Genomic DNA, 22605 nt, shown 5'->3' with positions numbered 1-22605 from the left:
GCAGGAGCCTTTCATTGCTGGCTGGATGTTGTAATAGCTGAAAAAAGAAAAAAGAGAGTACATTTTTGGTAGTGTATCAAATGCCTTTATTTGCTTGGCTGTTCAGTGCATTCTGCACATATTGGTAATGTTATTGGGATCTGGTTCTTTACCTGTCACTCTCATTTCTTGCATATACTCTTTAAAAAGTACAGCACTGGTGTTCAGAGCAGTATTTATTTGGAAACTAAACATTCAACTACCTGCTCTCCTACTGTTTGTGAGGCTACAGCTCACATTGTTGCTGTAACACCCAGAATTGCTTATATGTGCACCTCTTCCTCCAAGTTTGTGCTTTTCATTACTTTGGGATAACTAAGTGTTGGCTGGTCAGCCCTTCTGAGCTAGTATTTTGCACATTATAATAAAGCAAAGTCAATACGGGTGAACCAGAGCCACTAAATGTTCACAGTTTCCATTCAGTTTGGATAAGGTTACAAAAGTACAGGTGCTGCTTATCTGAATAACTAGTCAGGGAATCGAGGGGAGTGGGGAGGGTTGTACTTTCTCACAAGGTTTCAAATGTTTTGTGATTTGGCTCATGTTGTAAATACCATGAAGATAAAGTATGTTGTTCATCTTTAAAGTAGGTTGTTCATCAAAAACTGGGCTTTTCTTGTATCTGCAATAACAACAGTATTTGGAGACAACAAAGTTGAATAGCCTTTATCTTTTTTAGTTACCTATATTGTGCTTTCTTTCTTAGTATTTGAGTAGATAGATAATGCTTCCCAAATAAGAATAGCAAAGGCAAGAAATTTGTCTTCTGTGTTTGTACAGTGCCTAGCACAATGAGGTCCTGGTCCATGGTTAGAACTTCTAGGCACTATGGTAATTAAAATAATAAATAATAATACATTTTATGTTTTTGACTGAAAACTTGTGGGTTTTAATGTAGGGATTCCACATCCATCTGGATTTAGCAATGCTTTTTGAAAGGCGCAGGGTTTTTAACCATTATAGGCCTTATCCAAATCCCATTTTAATCACTGGAATTATTTTCATTTACTTCAGGAGTTTTGGATCCGGCCCAGTAATCACTGTTTGCTAAACATAGTTCTTAGATCTGGATTAGATTAAGGCTAGGGCTCAGGGTTCAAGCTTAATACCAAATCAGCCTTAGTGGTTGTGGCCAGTGGTGAAGAAAATATCATAATTAGTTCTTGTGGGATTTCAGATACATCCAAATCAGAACCAGACAATAGCCCGCATCCACCTTCAAATTAGATATTAAAGCAAATTCTGGAATCAGAGAGTTAAATCCACATAGCCTGAAATGTAAATGGGTTGGGTTCTGAGTTTGAGGTTCTGGTTTAGGCTTGGCTATACTGTTTACTAATTGAGCCAATCAGAAAATGGATACATGCACTATCCTTGACTATAATGAAAAAAGACCTTTCACATCACCATCAATTATTCTAATAAACAAAAACACAGTGATTCCAAAATTAAATGCAAAGAGTGTATTTTGGGAAGGATTTTTTATTGGACAGCAATGCAGTTTTCCATTATAAGACTACAACTTGCAGAGAATGGTAATATCTAAGCCAAAACATCTAATGTGAAAAAAAGCCATTAGAAAAAGACCAGATCAGCCATAAAAAGAATTGACCTAAACAGCCATGCTAGAAAAGTATTGACCCAGCCCCACTCTGTAATCCCAAGCATGTGTTTATGAAATCTAGGTGGAAGAGTGGCTTATTTTATAGGAATGTGATAAAGAAAAATATAATTATCCATAATTATGAACAAAACCAATATGAAGCTAGTTTGGGATTTACCCCTGAAGGGCGCTTTAAATTGTGGTAAACTACCTTTGATACCTACCCTTCAGGTATCTGGCAGCTCAGTCACCCATATTTTTTCTCTGTTTGAATATTTCACCATCACTCCAAATCTTGCATTACCACATCTTCACCTCAATTTCTGCTTCAGACAGGCACCATTCCTAGTATGCTACTGCTCATTCTGCAGCTGTCCCTTAGTTTCAAAGGAAGGTCTGTTGAGGTCAGTTTAGAAGCAAACCTCTGACTGTTGTGGGCAGTTGTAACTTCCTTCTCTATTATGGTAAATAGCCAGTAAGATAACATGCAACCCAGGCAGTTCACAATCTCATTCACTTCAAAGTAATGAAGAAAAGAGAGATAAAAGGGTTTGCACTTCAACTCCCTCTAAAAGGGAAGAAAAAGGCTTTTTTTTAAACAGTGCAATAATTACTTTTCTGTAAATTCCTAAATGGATAAAGTGCATCTATAGTTTTTACTACGAGGTATCTAGGTGAGGTTATCAATACACCCCAGTCCCATGATTGACCTAGCCTCGTTTACCTTATGGTAACACTACAGTGCCTTGTCGATACTATATTTTTACAACAGGATAGCTAGATAACTAGTGCAGAGTAATCTCTTTATAAAATCCTAAATGGAGACAAGGTACCTACAGATGTATGATGTATGATAGCTGGAAAGATTGCTTTTTGTTATTTTTAAAGCCTCTTTCTGCTTGTAGTTTATATTAGAAATTCAGGTCCCATCTTGGTTTTGAAGACTCTGGGATGAATAGAGAACTAGTTAAATGGTGAAATCTTAAGAGCCAGGAGAGTGAAAGCTGATTGAAAGGGGAAAGGATATTTAGTCTCAAATGCTTTGTTTTTTAATTTGTTGTTATTAATGCCTATTTAGCTTGAATCTTTTGGATAAAGGAAGCTTCTATTAAAGATTCAGCACCTTCACCTCTTGAAGTTAGTCAGAACGCACAGTAGAAATGCCTAAGACCTCCTTGAGGTCATCCAACAAAGCCAGGGAAGAGTGCAGAGAAGTCATCAAACCATCTTAAATATCTAATAGAGGATTCCCCCTCAGTAAGACCTCTGGGGTAGTGGGCATGTCTGGGTGAAGGGCTTGGCCATGGCTGAGCATGAACTAAACCAGCACAGCCTGCTTAGCCAGACCATAAAATCTGCCCCATTATGTTCTCTATTGAATTAGAAGAAAAGATATAAATTGGGCATCTAGTAATGTTTAATGAAATCCTGCTATCAATTGATGAAGCTCTGAAGACTAACTACTCAATAGCACTCATTAACTGATTGACTCTTTTAAAATGTATTTCTTACATTTCACAAATCTGTTAAGGTGTTGCCAAGGCTTTACAGGAGAATCCACTTTCTGTTTGTTAAATGAAAGTGAAAGTTGTAGCATTAATGACTAGATAGAAATTGGGCCAATCCCAGAATACTGTTGCATTGACAGCCAGTGTGTTTTGAAGTGCAATTGTATCTCAAAGGAATTGAAGCATTAGTAGTTCAAAGAAGCCCTGAAAATATTCCTTTCATGACTGAAAATACTCATTCACATTATTTTTTTAAATATATAGATTTATAATTGTTACATCTAGACTGTGAATCACTATGGCAGTCTAAAGGTTTTCTTGAATAGTTTCATAAAAAGATAACCTCCCCCCAAGTATGTTTTAACTAATAAAGGAAAAGGTAAGCAACTCCATACCCATCTTCTTGTCCGTGAGCTTACCTGCCATGGTATTCACACTTCAAAGTAAAATATAGGTTACATATAGAAAAATAGAAAGTAAGCACTGAAATAAAGAAATTAGCGTGTGACATTTTAGGAAAATAAATCTAGATTAGACAATGCTGATGAGGTTTAAGAGCTGCCAAGTTAAAACCTGAGTTGCACGGGAGGCTAAGAGAGTACAAACTCTGTCACTGCTAGTCCTGTCAGTGGGAAGGTTTCAAGGCTCCAGTGAATTTTGTGCTTTATTGGATGTGGGATGTGTGTGGGGGGAGTCACAGGTTTTGCATAGCTGGTTTGAGATGTGACTGAGTAAAACTGCAGTCTGAGAAAGGAAAATACTGCTGAAGGAAAGGCAGCAGCAAGTCCTTAGCTATCTATATTCCTGCACTACTATTTGCTGTGCAACTGCATTAGCAGGCTCCAGGATTGTGGTTTTAAATGGTCTTTAACTACAAAGGGCACGCACACTTTGTAATTTCTGTCAGCTGAGCTTATTGCACACATCAGGGCTCCTTGCACCTCTCTGTTCCACCCCACAAACTTCCTGTGTGCCACTCTATCTGCCTTTATTTCAGGGGCTCTCTGCAACTCTCTCCAATTTCCCCCCTCACAGGAGTACTGCCTCCCCCTTCCCAAGGTCCCCACTCATTCTTCCCCCCAACCAGCAGGGGCTCTGTGTGTTTCCCCATTCTTCTCATGCCCCCATCTCCTATACCAGAAGCTTGCCCATACCTCTCTTCCTCCCAATGCCAGGTCATCCACTCTCTTCTGCCAGGGGGAGAGAATGGGTGACCCTAGTATAGGGAGAGAGAATGGGGAACAATGGGATGAGGGGAGAGATATGAGGAACACACAGAACCCCTGGCCTAAAGGAGGGGATTTGCAGGCAGCCCCTGAAATGAGGAGTGGCACACAGGAAGTTTGTGGGGCAGAGGAGGAGGGAATGGAACTGTGCTACATGATGCCTGGTGCAATGCCCATAGTCACTCTGGCTGGTGCAACAGTTCTTAGTAGGAGCGGGAGGCGAGGGGAGGGAGGAATGCAAGGAGCCCAGAGTATGTGCAAGAAGCTCAGTCTAGTTATTGTCACTAAAGGATCTAGTGGTTTCATTTATTTATTGATTTTAAAACCTCCACAGATAATCAAATAAATGATTGTTTAAAGTTATCAGAAGAAAAATCTTGAAGTATAGAATGTAATCAGCAGCCTATCTCAGTAAGAGACTCAAAGCCCCCCCCTCCCCCAAAAAAACCAACCATTTCCATTAGAGTTATTGGTGTGAGCAAAGGAGACAGATGTCACCAGCAGAAAAAATAGTTGCACAACTTGTCCTTAACTGACATCCGCAAAGGAGAAGTTGTGAATAACACTTCAGTGTCCCATTGCAACCATTTCACCTTAACTAGCATTTGAGCAGAAATATTGTTTTAAATATATAATCTCAGTTTAAAACTATCAATTAATTTCTGAAAAAAAGTTACAAAAATGTTCTTTATTGGAAAATATTTTATTATTTCTAAAGAATACAGCGAGCTTTGGTATATGAAGGTGTTTATTTTAATAGACAGAACCACTGCTTGACACTTAGACATGGTAAAGAATATGTCATGCAAAACATCTGACATGTAAAAAAGCAAGTTATAACAGATCAGCCATATAAATATTTTGAGAAAAAAGAGTTAAGTGTTGCACTGCTCTTGCAGATAAACACACAAGTACAGGCACTTATCCAGGTGGAGTTTCATTAAAGAATCTTCTTTATGGGTGTAAGGGTTACCACCTGTAGCATTGGTGTCTAAATGGTGACAATAATATAAATAAGACACAATTAGGAATAGCTTGTTCCCCCCCTCTATGTGTTGCTTTATGTAGGGAATAAGTTAGGCCCAGTTGAGGTAGCACAGCATAATAGTTAAAGAGAGGGCCTGGCAGCCCTCCGTTCTATTTCTGGCTCTGCTAATTACTTGCTGTATGATCTTAGACACATAAGAACATAAACATAAGAACGGTCATAGTGAGTCAGACCAAAGGCCCATCTAACCCAGTATCCTGCCTTCCAAAAGTGGCTAATGCCAAGTGCCCCAGAGGGAGTGAACAAAAGCGGTAATCATCAAGTGATCCATGCCCTGTTGCCCATTCCCAGCTTCTGGCAATCATCATCTACCTTCAGGTCACCAAGGGCCTATGCCTATTACTCTAATAACATCTAGCATCCATGGTCCCACATCTGTTGCCTGAAGCCTGGACTACTGTAACGACGTGTATGATAGTTAGGGCTGTCATTCACATTCAGTCATAAACTCTAGCTTGTACAAATTTAGACAAAAAGGCTTTTGAATACATCATGCCTGTGCCCCATTCCCTCCACTGTTAAGAACATAAGAATGGCCATACTGGGTCAGACCAAAGGTCCGTCTAGCCCAGTATCCTGTCTTCCAACAGTGGCCAATGCCAGGTGCCCCAGAGGGAATGAACAGAACAGGTAATCATCAAGTGATCCAAACCCTATCGCCCATTCCCAGCTTCTGGTAAACAGAGGCTAGGGACACCATCTCAGAACATCCTGGCTAATAACCATTGATGGACCTATCCTCCATGAACTTATCTAGTTCTTTTTTTAACCTTGTTATAGTGTTGGCCTTCACAACATCCTCTGGCAAAGAGTTCCACAGACTTGCATTGTGTGAAAAAAATACTTCATTTTGTTCGTTTTAAACCTGCTGTCTATTAATTTCATTTGGTGACCCATAGTTCTAGTGTTATAAGAAGGAGTAAATATCACTTCCTTATTTACTTTCTCCACACTAGACATAATTTTATAGACCTCTATCATATCCCCCCCAGTCGTCTCTTTTCCGAGATGAAAAGTCCCAGTCTTATTAATCTCTCCTCATACGGAAGCTGTTCCATTACCCCTAATCATTTTTGTTGCCGTTTTCTGAACCTTTTCTAAATGCAATATTTTATTGTATTTATTTATTTATTTATTTGAGATGAGGAGACCACATCTGCACACAGTATTGAAGATGTGGGCCTACCTTGGATTATATAGAGGCAATATAATATTTTTATATGTATAGCTGGGATTATGTTTTCCAATATGCATTACTTTTCATTTATCAACATTGAATCTCATCTGCCATTTTGTTGCCCCAGTCACTCAGTTTTGAAGGATCCTTTTGTAGCGCTTCTTGAATAGTTTTATATCAGCTGCAAATTTTGCTACCTCACTGTTTACCTCTTTTTCCAGGTAATTTATGAATATGTTGAATAGGACTGGTCCCAGTACAGACCCCTGCGGGACACCACTATTTACCTCTCTCAATTCTGAAAACTGGCCATTTATTTCTAATGTTTATTTCCTATCTTTTAACCAGTTACCAATCATGAGAGCCCCTTCCCTCTTATACAGTTTCCCATTGGCCTTTAGGTCCAAATCAAAGCCCAAGCCCAATCTTCAGGATCCTCAACAGTTTGGCACCAGGTTACATCAGCAACTGTTTTTTTTCCCATTTGTAACCTGCCAAGACAACTGTATCTATCAATGCCTGTGATGTTATTGACATGAACTGTGACCGTATAGATCATTGTTGCAACGAAGTTCCTATAGTTGCACCAAATCTTGTACAAAGGAGGTCAAGTAAGGTGTCTATGAAAAGGTTGTAATTTGCTGGTTACGATTATGCTGTCTGTATGTGTGTATCATTTTTGTATTTGAAGTTATGAATATTGGCTATGTACTTGTATCTCAATATGTTTGATTCTAAGTAGCATTAGTGAAGCATTTGGTCAGCTTCTTGAGAAAGAATTCTTCAGATTAAGTGCCCAATCAAGAAACACTTAACTGACAGTGGACCTTGGGGAGACTCCAATCCACATATGAAGAGCTTTCCTGGGAATATTCAAGGTAGCATGTGAGCAACGGCTGCTCTACTTGTAAAGAACTGAGTCATGCATGGACATGTGACTCCAAACTCCATCTTGCTGCTGTGATTTTCCACAGTAAGAACAAAGATGTGTCCTTCCACATGGCAGAGGATATAAAACGCAGCTGCATCTTCTCCATTTTGTCTTCAATCCTACTTTTTACCTCTGGAGGAACTTTGCTACACTGAAGCTCTGAACAAAGGAATGAATGACCCATCCAAGCTGTGGATGTACTCCAGAGACTTAATTTGAGCCTGCACTTTATTCCATCACTGCTACAAGCCTGAACCAAGAACGTTGCCATTGCTGTATGTAATTGATTCCTTTGACCAATTTTAATATTTCTTTCTTTTTATGAATAAACCTTTAGATTTTAGATTCTAAAGGATTGGCAACAACATGATTTGTGGGTAAGATCTGACTTGTATATTGACCTGAGTCTGGGGCTTGATCCTTTGGGATTGGGAGAACCTTTTTTCTTTTACTGCGGTATTGGTTTTCATAACCATTCATCCCCATAAGGAGTGGTGGTGGTAATGATACAAGGGAACTGGAGTATCTGAGGGAATTGCTTATATGACTTCTGGTTAGCCAGTGGGGTAAAATCAAAGTCCTCTCTGTTTGACTGGTTTGGTGTGCCTTAATAATAAAGGACACCTGGCCTTGAATTGATACTCTCAGTTGTGTCCTGCCAGAGGCTGCATCGTTACAGCCTAGGAAGAAAATTGTCTGGAGTTGGAGGCAAGATATTCTTGGTGGTGAATCCTAAACTGTGGAATACATTTCTGGAATAGATTAGAAAAAAGCCTGTGTCTAAGCATCTTCCGTTTAAACCCCACCTACCTGTCATAAAAAATGAAGATATGGGGAGAGAGAGGATACAAAATTAGGAGGCTGTACAAGCTTATTGACTCCAAATCTTGTAATGATTAGCATGAGGCTCACGTCATGACTGTCTCAGGCCCACGGGGCTGTGGTAATTACTGATTGAACTGAGTTTGGATATAGCTTTTTGTGATAATCTTTTCAGGCTTTTGCTGGCATTTCCTCTGTTTATTTCTTCCTGTTGCAAATTATGTTGGGGAAGGATGCAAGATTGATGTTGGCCCAATTGGGAGTGGTGAGATAGGTAGGCACGTAGAAGCAAAAGTGCTCAAATTCCAAGGGGACTGAGTTAAGGTGAGCTGTTGGTGAAGATCTGGAGTTGCACCAAGTTCCCACGGTATACAAATGGTATTGCCACATCTGGGCACTGTGCTGTTGGTGTGCTATGGGAAAGAGTAGAGGTAGTGAAGCTTCACTCCAGAGAAGTGGAAATGAGAAGCATTTTTATTTTTAATTCACAGATGTTATTTGGGTGTAGGTTGCATTTACCTTACCTATGTTCAGAGGCATTGGTGATAATTGTGGTGCCTTCTGGAGCAGACCCAGGAAGTACAGCTGCTGAGCTAGTTCTTAGGCTCTGTCTTCAGTTGGAAAAAGGTAAGCTCTCAACTCAATTAACTAACACAAAGTAAACGCCTAGTGAAAAACAGGCAGTTTGTTGTTTCATCCATATTAGCAGGTTGAGTTGAAAAATTTGGGGGAGCCCAGGGTTTACCTTGGCCTGATAAGTCATGTGAAAACTACAAACTGCTTTGTTTTCACTAGAATTTTTCCCTGTGTTTAGTTAAATTATGTTAAGAATACGCCTTTTCTCCTAGTAAGGACGAGGTCTTGGTGACAGGGAAGGGGCCCCAGTCTGCTTTCTATGTTCCTGCCTGTTGAGTGTTTCTAATATATAGCATCTATGTTCTGAGTCAGTGCATAGCACTCTGCATTAGCACTTGGCCTAACTAGGTACAAATTAAGCTGTTGGTTATCATTTGTAAAGTCTTGAGTAGTCTGAATCCTATGCCTCTCAAAGACTGCCTTTTCCACTGTTCCCTGCTATGACTGTCACATTATTTTGTACAAGTCTTGCTGTCTGTCCCCCATGGCTGAACTCCTGGGGCCTCGCTTCAGGGCATTTTCAGTGGAAAGATCTTGGCACTAAAATTTGCTCCCTCTTACTCTTTACCACAGCCCAAGATTAACACTTTAGGGAATCAGTGCAACACATGTTGTTTTTATTTTTTGTTTTTTATTTAAGCCTGAGTTTCGGAAGAGTATACATCCCATTACTGAGTGCAGGTAGTAGAAGTTAGTGTCAGTTTAATTTGTAACAATTACTGCCCACACTTGTTTGTATTAATTCCCTTTATATGTAATGATGGAGACAATAACAATAAATAAAACCCCTCTATTGCAAAAAAAAAATCATAGCTTTGATTACATAATTCAGTCCTCTATCATTTCAGATCTACTGTACTGATAATAACAATACCTAGTTCTTATATAGTGCTTTTCATCCATAGATGTCAAAGGGCTTTACCAAGGAGGTAAGTAACATTATCCTTGTTAAATAGATGGGGAAATTGAGGCAAAATCAGTGAAGTGACTTGCCCAAAGTTGCTCATCAAGCCAGTGGCAGAGCTGGGAATAGACCCAGGCCTCCTGAGTCCCAATCCAGGGCTCTGTCAAGAAGGCCACAATGCCTTCCAAATAAATATGAATAGTTAAAAATAAATACAATAATTACAAAGTCATAATATTTTTCTTTTAGAGCTTTTTGTATAAAATATTTAAAATAAGACATTTCTAATAGACTGGAATTAATTTGCATCATTCACAAAACACAAAAGAATCAGCAGCACCCTGGCATTTTCCTTTGATCCATTCTTTATAAAATAATATCCATAACTGTCATTAAACAAAAGGTAATTCACAGGTCTTACATACAATCTTGGCAGGATGTCAGAGCATCATTTGTAGTGCTATTTTTGAATTAAAATTTACTGTGATATTAGCAGTAAGTGTCTGGAGTCTCAGCATGATTTTAGAAGCTTCCAGCAGAGTAAGGGAAAGAGCAGAAATTTTGGATAGAAATACCTGTTATCTTGCTGGGCCCAACAGGGTTCCTGGAAAAACTGTTTCAATGTGACCCCCAAATCTTTAACTTTAAAAGCGTTAAAATAACAATAGTCAGAAGGAGCACACACAGCTATCTCTCTTTCCTTTAATATCCTCCCTGAGGCTAAATCTTTTCAGTTGGAATCCACTGTGAATGCAGCTAAATATTTGATACAGCAGTCCAGAGTAAGTACTGTTTATATGCTACCAGATGGAATAGAGCTATGAATTACTGTAAGCGCTTGGTACATTTTTTCCAGCCTATACAGTGAATCATAAAACTTATTTTTAATGAGTAGAGGAAAGGAAGCTATAAATAATGCCTGTAAAACTTAGTTGTTGGACTGAAGTGAAATGGTGAGCTGTAGGAAATGTTTTCCTTTTCCAAAGCAGGTGTGAATTGTTGTATGAGCTAATTATATAGCAGTGTACATAGTGCTGCCTCTAATGTTATTTCAGTCTGTGCCTTCAAATTTATGGTGTTTCATAACCAAGTGTCTCTGGGATTGCATTTCTTTCTTCTTCCAAAAAGTTGTAATTTCATTGAATGCATTTCTTCTACAGCAATTGTATTAATTCTGTATCTTAGATTTAAAAAAAAATCATACTTCATTACAGCTGAAGCTTTTTCAAGTTGCACATTTCACTGATTTTAGATGAACATTTATTTCCATATTTGGTTACACACTGATATAGGTGTATACTATTATTTAGGCTAACTGAGAGTTATGCTCAGAAATTGTCATCAAGGTGAGAATGTATTCTCAAGGTTTTCTTACCAGCATCAGCACTGCTATATACTTACTACTTTATGAGAATACACGATAGACATTATAACTTTACAGCAGACATTGTTACATTATTTTTTCTTTTCAACATTGTTAAAGAACATTGTCTTCTGAGGTTTAATTTTATAAATTCAGGAAAGAATAAAAAACATTTTATGTCTATAGAAAACTATAATATTTAGAAACATACCCCAGTTTATAGGGGGAAATCTTTCTAAAAGTGTAAACAATCACAGGAAGCATAATCCTTGCAACTCATAAAACAAGGGAAGAATTTGACTTGGAGCTACTCAAGTACTCTTGATTTGCAGGATAATCTGGAAAGTGGTCTTGAAGCCTGCGGCAATTTAAAAGAGGAACAAAGACCTCTTTGGAATTAGAAGGGAAGACATTTCAAGTAGTAGAGGTATTTCAGAAGCACCTAAACTACAGGTCCCTGGGGGACTATGAATTACACACTAGTAACCACTAATTGCCTGCAGTACGAGATTTAATGCAGCTCTGCTTTGTTGGATACAAATTGAATTTTGCTAATATTACATGGTAGCTTGTTATGCACAGATGGTTTCCAAAAGAATAGTTACATTACCTTCATTACAGTTCAGTTGGAGATCTATGCTTAACCATATTTCAGTAACAAATAATAAAAAAAGTTTTTAGGAAATGTGGCATAAATTATATTCACAGTGTTTAATGTAAATTAGATCTATTTCCTCCCCTTACTTCCCAAATGTGGCATGATGGATGGGCCTGGGAGCGAAGGCTCACATTTTGGGATCGTCAACAACCTTCAGGCAGTAATACCTTCAGGAGATATCATTCATAGTTGGACTTCATTTCCACAAAAAGATGTAGCAATCTGTATTGGTATTTGTACTGGGGAAGGCCAATGACACTTTCTTCTGATGGCACTTCTAGCACAGACACTGAAGCTAAGAGCAAAAACCAAAGGAAACTGGAGAGCATATGGAGAATGAAAATTCCACTGATCCCTGCCTCCTTTGTTTGGGATGGCAAAAAAGAGAAGGTGCCAGGAACAGTTAATTGATTTCTGGAATTTTAGTAGCTAGTGGCAGGAGCCCAGTTTGTGATTTTTCCACTTTCATTTTCAGAAAAATTATGATGACAACCCATTTTAGGGTCAGACTCTGATACTCTTTCCATAGCAGGACTGTTCCTGGAGGAAGATAATACCTGACATGATTGGTTTGCCTTTTTTTGCTACATAGAAGGTCAAGGTCAAAATTTTCAAGCATCCATGTCACTTTTGAAAATGGAGCTTGGACTCCAAGTCACCGAGGTGATTTTGAAAATTTTACCATTAGTTTTTAAATAAAAAAGAAGGAAATAAAGCATCAGTATTCACCAGTCATAGGAAAACTTCTTAGTCTTTTGCAGGAAGAACAACATTCTGATGTTCCTAAAATGCTAATGTATAACTTCCCGAATATACCTTTCTTTATTTCATCACTGGTCCTGTGCACTAGTTCTTGTCAAAATCTTAATATACCTGATTTGGAATTTGTAGAATGAGTAATTTGAGATAAGTCAAAGCAAATAGATATTAGCAAAAAAAAATATTGATGAACAAAAATGTTCAAGATTTCTACTATGTGTCCCAATTTAGGACAAGAAAAAAATCTCAAGCTCTTGCAGGATGGGAGAAAAAACATTTTCTGCCCATCTCTAATTAGTAGGTAACTTTTTACAGGACTTGTCTTCACTGCAGTATTAGCTGACTGTATAACTCAAGTGTTGCCCTTAACCCACTTCTCATCCACATACAAAAATCTCTATCCCCAGTTAAGTAGTGCTTTAAACTCAACATAGTTGGCCTGTTATGGAGTATGGGTTGCAGCCTGAGTCTTCCTGACATTCGAGATAATAATGCAGTGAGGATAGAGCTGCGGGCTACACCTTGAGTTAGCTCAATTCATTAGCTGCTCATCCAGTCACTGTGCTGCTAATCACATCACTTTGTGTAGCTCTGATGTTGTTTCACAGAGTGGCTGCTCTCTCACTCAAGCTAGGCTAACTCAAGAGGAGTATGGATAACACAAGTTAACTCTGCAGTGAAGACATACGTTCAGTCGAGTGTTTTTTCACACCCCGGAGCGAGAAAGTTGCAGTGCTGTAAATCGCCAGTGTAGACAAGCCCTTATTGTGACAATCTATTGAAGACACACTCTTTTTATGTTCCATGTACCACTTTTCACTTTCTCTGTAATGAGAGAGAGTTTTGAATTCTCTGATCGTTATTAGTGCTGGCAAATACCGCAAAACATTTTAAGAACTATTCACATTTTTAAATGAATTGCTTAATTGTGTTTGCACCATTTTTTGTGTTCACTTTCCACAAATATTCTAGAACTGAGTTTACTGGTAACACAACAGCAAATTTTAAGCCAACTATTCACTGAATAAATAGTCTATTTCAGTACAATTTATTTTAAGGATTACATGAATTTGATAATTTTGTATTATGGTAGCCTAGTCATGGATCAGGACCCCTTTGTGCTAAGCACTATACAAACACAGACAAAGACAGTCTCTGCCCCCCAAAATTTACAATTTAAGGCTTTGTCTACACTAGCACTTTTGTCAGTCAGGGGTGTGAAAAAACACAACCCTCACCAACATAAGTTTCACAGACAAAGTGCTGGTGTGGACAATGCTATGTCAGCAGGAGAGGCTCTCCTGCCAACATAGCAAACACCACTCGTTGTGGGGCTTTTAATTCTGCCAACAGGAGAGCTCTCTCCCACCAGTAAAGAGCGCCTACATGGCAGACCTTACAGCGGCACAGCTGTAAGGCTGTGTCTACACTATCCTGCAGTTCAGTGTACAGGGGTGGGAATAGCAGTGTGCACCAAAGTACTACACTGTAATTCCCCGGTGTGGTTACTGCTGGCACAAGCTAAAAGGTGCCTAATTCACACTAATGTAATCCTATTCAAACAGGGTTACATTAATGAGGACTAAGAACCTTTTTGTTCATACCTTCAGCATCTACATTGGGGAGTTACACACTGCAGTTTGGTGCATGCTACTATTCACACCCCTCTAGTCCAAGCTACAGAGCAATGTAGACAAGCCCTAAGTAAATATAATCAGGGAACAGAAATGTACCATGTAATCTATGTCTCCAATCAAAACTGCAGATTTCACATATGAAATATTTCACTATATTCATGAGCAGTTCATTGGAAGACCAAGAATTAGTCACAGAAACTATTCACAACTATGTTTAAAAATTGTTTGTAGGCAATTTGTCAGCAGAAAAATGATGACATTCACTGAACTATACATAATGAATTAATCACCCAGCTCTAAAAGGTGAATTCTACCTGTATTGTACACGTATTCTCCTTTAAAATGACCCTTAACATGTATTTCAGTAGTAGTACCCTGATTTATAGTGATACAATGCACTTTTAAAAGCTCTAGTAAACTTAGATCTTATATTTCCTTTTAGAATTTTCTGTTCAAGTATCTTAATCTGGAGAAGAATCCTGCTGACCCTGTGGCTAGAGACATACGTTTGTGGCGTTGTATGAAACTGCTGAGCTTGATTCAGAAAAATAATAAAAGGTTTTGGCATTCAGATTAGTTTGTCCCTATGTGCAGGTTAACAGGTGTCCGCTTAAGTACGTGCTGGCAGAAAGGATTTGCTACTATGTCTGTTGACAGCAGGCACATTGCACCAGAGCTGTAAGAGAGAGTACCAATGATGAGAATACTGCCTTCTTGCATTAACTATATGCTTCTTTGTGGCTCAGCAATATACTCTGCTTACAGTTCCCAGTGATACACAGTAGATATCCCCACAGCAGCTGTGACCTTTTCCAAGCCTAGAAGTTTTAAGTTCCAGAGCTACTCCAGAGGACAAGATGCAGGAGCTGGGCAGAAAGAAACAGCAGTTTTCATAAAGGCAAATGGTGGATGCAAACACTAGCTATGGATTATGCAGACAGTAAAAGTGACTCTTCCGATGAAGAGTGCTGTTTCTCGGGAAGTAGTGAGGAAGAGTCCAGTGAGGAAGTTGAGAAAATATCAGAGTCAGTGTTCACAAAACAATACTTAAAAATCATTTCATGTTGGATTGTTTGCTTGTTCTACACTGTAGCTAGTGGCTATCTTTAAATGGCACACTTTTAAAAACCTTTGAGTGAAAACTTATTTTATTTTAACATGTCTAAAGTTTTATTAATAATCAGTTGCATGTTTGTAGATGTGAATGCAATTTTTCTACCTTAACATTAACTAGTATAATAGTAAGAGACTGGGTATTAATGTGTACATATGTTGTAGAACAATATATGTACTGTATTTTAAAGTCGATATGCATATTATACTGTACTTGTACTAATGTTTCCATACTGCTAAGAATACAAATACAGTCTTTCTTCTGCTTTTGAAAGTTTGAATAGGTATTTAATCTTAACTAGAACAGGATTGCCGAACACTGGTTAAATAAACTCTGTAATGTGGCAGTTGGCCAAGTATATGATATCCTTTTAAAAATGATTAAGCACAAAACTTACAGTATAGTAATGCAAAGGTTCTTACAAAATGCTGAAAAAGCAAGGAAATACTGAGCTTTCCTGTCTCTGTTCAGTTCCAATAAATCTGTTTGCTCAAGGCAGCACATACTGTATGGCATATAAGCTAACAGAGTCAGCGATAAAAGGACGTATGTGCAACAGTAAGGAAACATAACATTATGCAGCTAGTGGTACTACAGCAACAATAATTTCCTTCCTGTTGTGGGCTGGTCAGAACCTTAAGGTTTTTAACATAATAGTAAAGGCATGATTTCCTTTTTTTTTTTAAAGCGTTGTCATAGTAGCATATAAACAACTGAATGGATATTGTTTCATTTTTACCTAATAATGGCTTTTCATCAGCAGAAGTTGAGTGTTGTGGAGGCAGTTTTCTCAGGCCTGGTCTACACTAGGACTTTAATTCGAATTTATCAGCGTTAATTCGAACTAACCGCTCAACCGTCCACACCAGGAAGCCATTTAATTCGAACTAGAGGGCTCTTTAGTTCGAATTTGGTACTCCACCTCGACAGGTGGAGTAGCGCTAAATTCGACATGGCTAGCTCGAATTAGGCTAGGTGTGGACGCTAATCGAACTTAGTAGCTCCGGGAGCTATCCCACAGTGCACCACTCTGTTGACGCTCTGGACAGCAGTCTGAGCTTGGATTCTCTGACCAGCCACACAGGAAATGACCTGGGAAAATTTGAATTCCTTTTCCTGTCTGGGCACTTTGAATCTGACGTCCTGGCTGGACATCGGGGCGAGCTCCGCAGCACCTGCAACGATGCAGAGCTCTCCAGCAGAGGAATCCGGCCAATCCAAGAATAGAAAGAAGTCCCCAGCATGGACAGACCGGGAAGTCCTGGATCTGATCGCTGTGTGGGGCGAGGAGTCTGTGCTCTCGGAGCTGCGCTCCAACAAGCGGAATGCAAAGACCTTCGAGAAGGTCTCTAAAGCAATGATAGAGAAAGGATACAGCCGGGATGCGATGCAGTGCCGCGTGAAAGTCAAGGACCTGAGACAAGGTTACCAAAAAGTCAGAGCGGCAAACGGAGCACAGCCCCAGACATGCCGCTTCTACGAGGCACTGCATGCCATTCTCGGTGGGTCTGCCACCACTGCCCCACCAGTGACCGTGGACTCTGAGGATGGCATAGTGTACCTGGACAGTTCCTCGGTGATGTTCGCCGATGGGGAAGATGAGGAAGGGTTTGTGGAGGACTTCGCAGGCGACAGCGAACACAATACCGCTTGCCCTGACAGCCAGGATCTCTTCATCACCCTCACAGAGATCCCCTACCAACCCTCCCCGCCCGTTAACCCGGATCAGGCGGTAAGTGCTATAAACATGGAAACTTTTATTTTTTAAAAAACGGGTATAGAAAAAATAGAAATACTATATACAAAATTTTACATGTCAAACTATATAAATAGTAGGTCCACACATATAGGGATTGAACAATAATCCTCTTGGGACAGTTCAACAAAGCTCTCAGAGAGCAGCTCGAAAAGCCTCCGCAGGAGGTTCCTGGGGAGAGGTGCCTTATTCGGTGCTCCATGGAAGCACACTCTTCCGCGCCAGGAGATCCTAATGTAGAGAGGAATCATCGCCTCCACCAGCATTGCTGCATATGGTCCTGGTCTGTGCAGGGCTTCCAGTAGCATCCGCTCTCTCTGACTGCGAGTGACCCGCCTCAGGGTGATGTCGGTCTGGACAGGCTGCATCTAAGTCGGGCAATTAGTGTATTGTTACTATTGTTAACGGTTTACAATTAGGTTGCATAACAACGACCCTCGCTTAACAGCCACGTGCTGGAGGCCACAGAGAACAAGCAGACATTGATCTTTCCCGTGCACTGGCGGGAGGGGCTGGAAAAGGCTCAGCCTTTCTGCTTTCCAGATTGCCTTTAGCAGGAGAGCACAGCTATCCACTAACTGATAAGCATGATCTACTTTAAGGCTTACCAGGACTGTCTGCAAGACGGATTATGCTGTATCTCCCCGCTTGTCCGCTCTCCTGTGCAATGGCGCCGCCAATGAGAGCGTATTCCGAAATCTCGAACTTTTCCTGAGATCTCGTGAGACTTGGTGCCCTGTATGGTCTTGTTCAGAGAAACTGACTAGACTGTGTTCACTGTTCGCAAACATGTATCTGTTCAAGGAAATCATTTACTGTTTCCCATCACACAGCTTCTGCTCTTTCCCGGACTGCCCCGGCATCCCCCTCGCAGAGGCTGGCTCAGATTAGGCGGCGAAAGAAAAAGACTCGGGAAGAGATGTTCGCGGAACTGATGTCCTGCTCCAGAGCCGAGGCGGCAGAGCAGAGACAGTGGAGGGAGAGCCTATGTCAACAGCATCGCACACACATCGAACGGGAGGATAGGTGGCGGCAGGAAGACCATCAGGCGACTCAAACGCTGCTTGGGCTAATGAGGGAGCAAACGGACACGCTCCGGCGCCTTGTTGATGTGCTGCAGGACCGCAGGCAGGAGGAGAGAGCCCCCCTGCACTGTATCTGCAACCACCCTCCAACGCCAAGAAGTCCTGTCCCCCCCTCACCGAAAATTACAAGACGGAGGGGCGGTAGGGGCCGTGAGAACTGTCACTGCACCACAGCTGAGCGCTAATGTTCCACACACCTCTGACGCTATAACTGTTTAGAAACGCTTCCCTTACAGGATCACCCAGTCCCAAATCCAAGTTTCATCACCCCACTATGTAGTAGATTAATAAAAGCTGTTTGCTGTTGTTCACTCTTTCCGTCACGTCTTTTGTGTCAGAAGACTGTGTATGTAGGGGGGCGGGGCAGGGGATTTATAATTGCACGGGATAGCCTACATTAGCAGGGTACAGACTATCGGGGGCAGGATCAACTGCAGGTCACACACACACTGCATTCAGTAGTCACCAGGGTCCCTCTGTGTGGTGTATGCTGCCCCGGGTCATTCTGTGATGTGTACGCTTGTCCACGGTCCTAGCGCCTGCCACCCCCTAATGTTAAGGCATGCTGCCCTTACCATGCACTTCCACCGTAGGCGCGATCCTCTCCGCTGCCCTGAGCCCCAACAAGAGCCCTCATCCACGGACAGATACTCACCCTTCCCCCACACCCCTCACCCCTTCCTACGCCCAAACCCACAGCCCAGAGCCTGCATCCAAATCCCTATGCAAAGACGGCACCACTCGCTCCTTCCTGCAAACCCACCCCTACATGCACAACCACTTGAAACCGTCCACCACCCCAGAGACCTATGTAGGAGCAGGAGGCTGTCCGTCCTGTATTGTACAAGCGGTCTGTACATCATTGCACTCCGTACCCAGCACAGTATGCATCCATGTTTCAAACCCTGAACAGAAATGCAAAGTAAAGGAAAGATTTATTAAAAATAAGTGTTCCATTTAATTTGTTTAAAAACGTGTTTTGGAAGTGGGGGAAACTTGGAGAACGGGGTATGTAACTGCAGATCTCACTCAACACATAGAGACACAGGCCCAGGATCAGCTTCTCTTAAAATCAAGTGTAGAGTCATCGGTTACCCTGCTCTCCGAGGAAACTTGCTTTCAAAGCCTCCCGGATACACAGCGCTTCCCGCTGGGATAGTTTTTCGGCACGGGTGTCTGGCTGAGCGTAAACAGCAGCCAGGCGTTTTGCCTCAACCTCCCATCCGGCCAAAAAGGTCTCGCCCTTGCTCTCACAGACATTGTGGAGCACACAGCAAGCAGCAATAACTACGGGGATATTCTTTTCGCTGATGTCCGAGCGAGTCAGTAAGCTCCGCCACCTCCCCTTAAGACGTCCGAAAGCACACTCCACCACCATTCTGCACTTGCTCAGCCGGTAGTTGAAGAGTTCCTTCTCTCTGTCCAAGGCGCCTGTATAGGGCTTCATGAGCCAGGGCATTAGCGGGTAGGCTGGGTCCCCGAGGATCACTGTAGGCATCTGCACATCCCCAACCGTTATTTTGTGGTCCGGGAAGAAAGTTCCTGCCTGGAGGCGTCTAAACAGACCAGAGTTCCTGAACACACGCGCGTCATGAACCTTGCCCGCCCACCCAACAAAGATGTTGGTAAAACGTCCCCTATGGTCCACCAGTGCTTGCAGCACCATTGAAAAGTAGCCCTTTCGGTTAATGTACTCGCTGGCCTGGTGGGCTGGTGCCAGGATAGGGATGTGAGTCCCATCTATAGCCCCACCGCAGTTTGGGAATCCCATCGCGGCGAAGCCATCTATGATGTCCTGGACGTTTCCGAGAGTCACTACCTTTGAGAGCAGTTGCTCAATGATTGCGTGGGCTACTTGCATCACAGCAACCCCCACGGTAGATTTGCCCACGCCAAAGTGGTTCGCTACTGACCGGTAGCTGTCTGGCGTTGCAAGTTTCCAGAGGGCTATGGCCACTCGCTTCTGCACAGTCAGGGCTGCTCGCATCCGTGTGTCCTGGCGCTTCAGGGCAGGGGCCAGCAAGTCACAGAGTTCAAGGAAAGTGCCCTTACGCATCCTGAAGTTTCGCAGCCACTGTGATTCATCCCAGACCTGCAGCACTATGCGGTCCCACCAGTCCGTGCTGGTTTCCCGGGCCTAGAATCGCCGTTCCACACCATGAACTTGACCCATTGCCACCATGATCTCCACGGCGCGGCGTACCCTGCTTTGTGAGAGGTCTGCGCCACTCTGTGAATTCCTGTCCTCACCGCGCTGCCGGAGCCTCCTAGCCCGATTTCTCAGCAGCTGACTGTGGAAGAGGTGGATGATAAGGTGCGAGGAGTTGACAACGGCCATAAGTGCAGCGATGATCGCAGCGGGCTCCATGCTCGCAGTGCTGTGGCGTACGCGCTGTAACTGACAAGAGAAGGGCGCGAACAGATTTCCCGCCGGCGCTTTCAGGGAGAGAGAGCGGGAGTGACGGTTCAATAATGACAGTTACCCAAAACCACCCTCGGCACATTTTTTCCCCCAGCAGGCATTGGGGGCTCTACCCAGCATTCCAATGGGCAGCGGGGAGTGCGGGAACTGTGGGATAGCTTCCCACAGTGCACCGCTTCCAAAGTCGACGCTGGCCCCGTGAATGTGGACTCAGAAATTCGAATTAGTGTATTTAGTATGGATACACAAATTCGACTTCATAAGGTCGAATCCACAAATTCGAACTAAGTTGATTCGAAATAGTCTTGTAGTGTAGACAAGGCCTCAGTTTCTGCAAGAGAGAGCACCTGCTTTTCTTCTGCAGCATCCCCTTTGGCTGAACAGTGTCTCCATAGATTCAGAATAATAGTTATTCCATCATGAAGTCCCATATAATGAAAATGTTATGGCATTGTTACATGGCCTGGAGACTTGCACTAAAGTAATTTCCCCAGTGTTATCTAATGTTGTAGCTTCATAGTATGGTAATGATACAAGAGTCTCCAATTACATGAATTTTAATTGTTTGGCTTTTAAATTTACTATAAAATCAGCTTCATGATTAGGTCCTCATAAACTAATGTTAATATTGTTTTGCTTTCCTAATTGTATATCATAACAGTACTACAAAGAGACCAGCATAAATTTAATTGCTCCTGCTACAATATGAACTCACCATGTAAATGTATTTCGTGTGTGTGTGTGTGTTTTTTTTTTAATTGACAAGAAATGTATCTCCTTGCTCAATACACTGAGTTTTTCCAAACTTATAAATATCATGTTCTGGCCTGATTCATCACTACTTTGTCATCATTTATGCATATGTGAAGAGTGTGCTTAAAAAAAAAAGACTCTGATGAATACTAGTCGTAGACTTTTACACCCACTTTGCATAGGTTAGAAAGACTAGCCAGGGTGCACAGTAATGGAGAGCATCCAGCTCAACTGCCAATTAATTTTCATCTGTAAAAATAATGACTTAGTTAATCACTCTAAATTGAAACTATAACCATATTTATTTTTACCACTTTATAATTTGTAAATTTCAATACATTTAAATTCTCTTTTTATGAAGAAAACCATTGCATTCAAGGTGACATTTATTCTAAGCTTTAGTCAGGACTAATGAACAGCTAAGGACAACTCAAGTCATTGACTTGTTTGACTGAAATCAAATGTTATGATCTGTAGCCGTGTATTGCAGTATGATATACAGCAGGAGATACAAAGGGTTCAGTAATGAAGATTCAGAAAGTAAACTGAATGTATTTCTAGGTGAATGTATGGTTTGAAATGACACATTTTAGTTTCTGAAGAAGGATTTAAAAATGAGAATGGAATTTTCAAAAATGCTCAGGAATGTCCTAACTGCTTCTACTAATAACATCTATAGTAAAACTCCCATTAATGCAAATGGGACCAGACTCAGGCCAATGCTGAGGGCTTTGGAAAATCCCACACTAATTGAGCCTCCCACAAGGCACCGTCCCTTCCCAAGCTGGTCCCACGGCTCCGGTGGAGGTCCTGTGGGAGGTCCACCAGAGCCGCCTGCCGCCCTCCCGGCGACCGGCAGAGCGCCCCCCGCGGCATGCCGCCGTGCTTGGGGTGGCGAAATGTCTAGAGCTGCCCCTGCATGGAGAGTTCATCCTGAACCATGCCTTGGATGTGATGTAGCCTGCTGTATTTCCCATCCCAAGGAGCAGCATTGTGTGGATTGGAGTGGGTGCAACCAGGGTGCACTAAAGAAATAATCCCTGGACTCAGTCAAGGGCCTGGCCTGTGATTGCCCCTAGCCTATGTACAGTACACCCAAGAGACTGAAGCTCTGGGAATCTTTCTCTCCCTACCTTCCACACTACGCACAAAACTGTGACAATT

The 22605-nt window shown here is 41.6% G+C and overlaps 1 protein-coding gene across 9 annotated transcripts in view; it reads left to right on the top strand.

Annotated features, from left to right (window-relative positions):
- The window catches only part of PRKG1 (protein kinase cGMP-dependent 1), a 924943-nt gene that overhangs the window by 785002 nt on the left and 117336 nt on the right, over positions 1-22605 (top strand). The gene's annotated exons all lie outside the window — the stretch shown is intronic.

Source organism: Mauremys mutica, chromosome 7, assembly GCF_020497125.1.
Source record: "Mauremys mutica isolate MM-2020 ecotype Southern chromosome 7, ASM2049712v1, whole genome shotgun sequence".
NCBI lineage: Eukaryota > Metazoa > Chordata > Testudines > Geoemydidae > Mauremys > Mauremys mutica.
The sequence above is the reverse complement of the archived record's forward strand: the minus strand, read 5'-3'. Positions and strand labels throughout refer to the sequence as shown.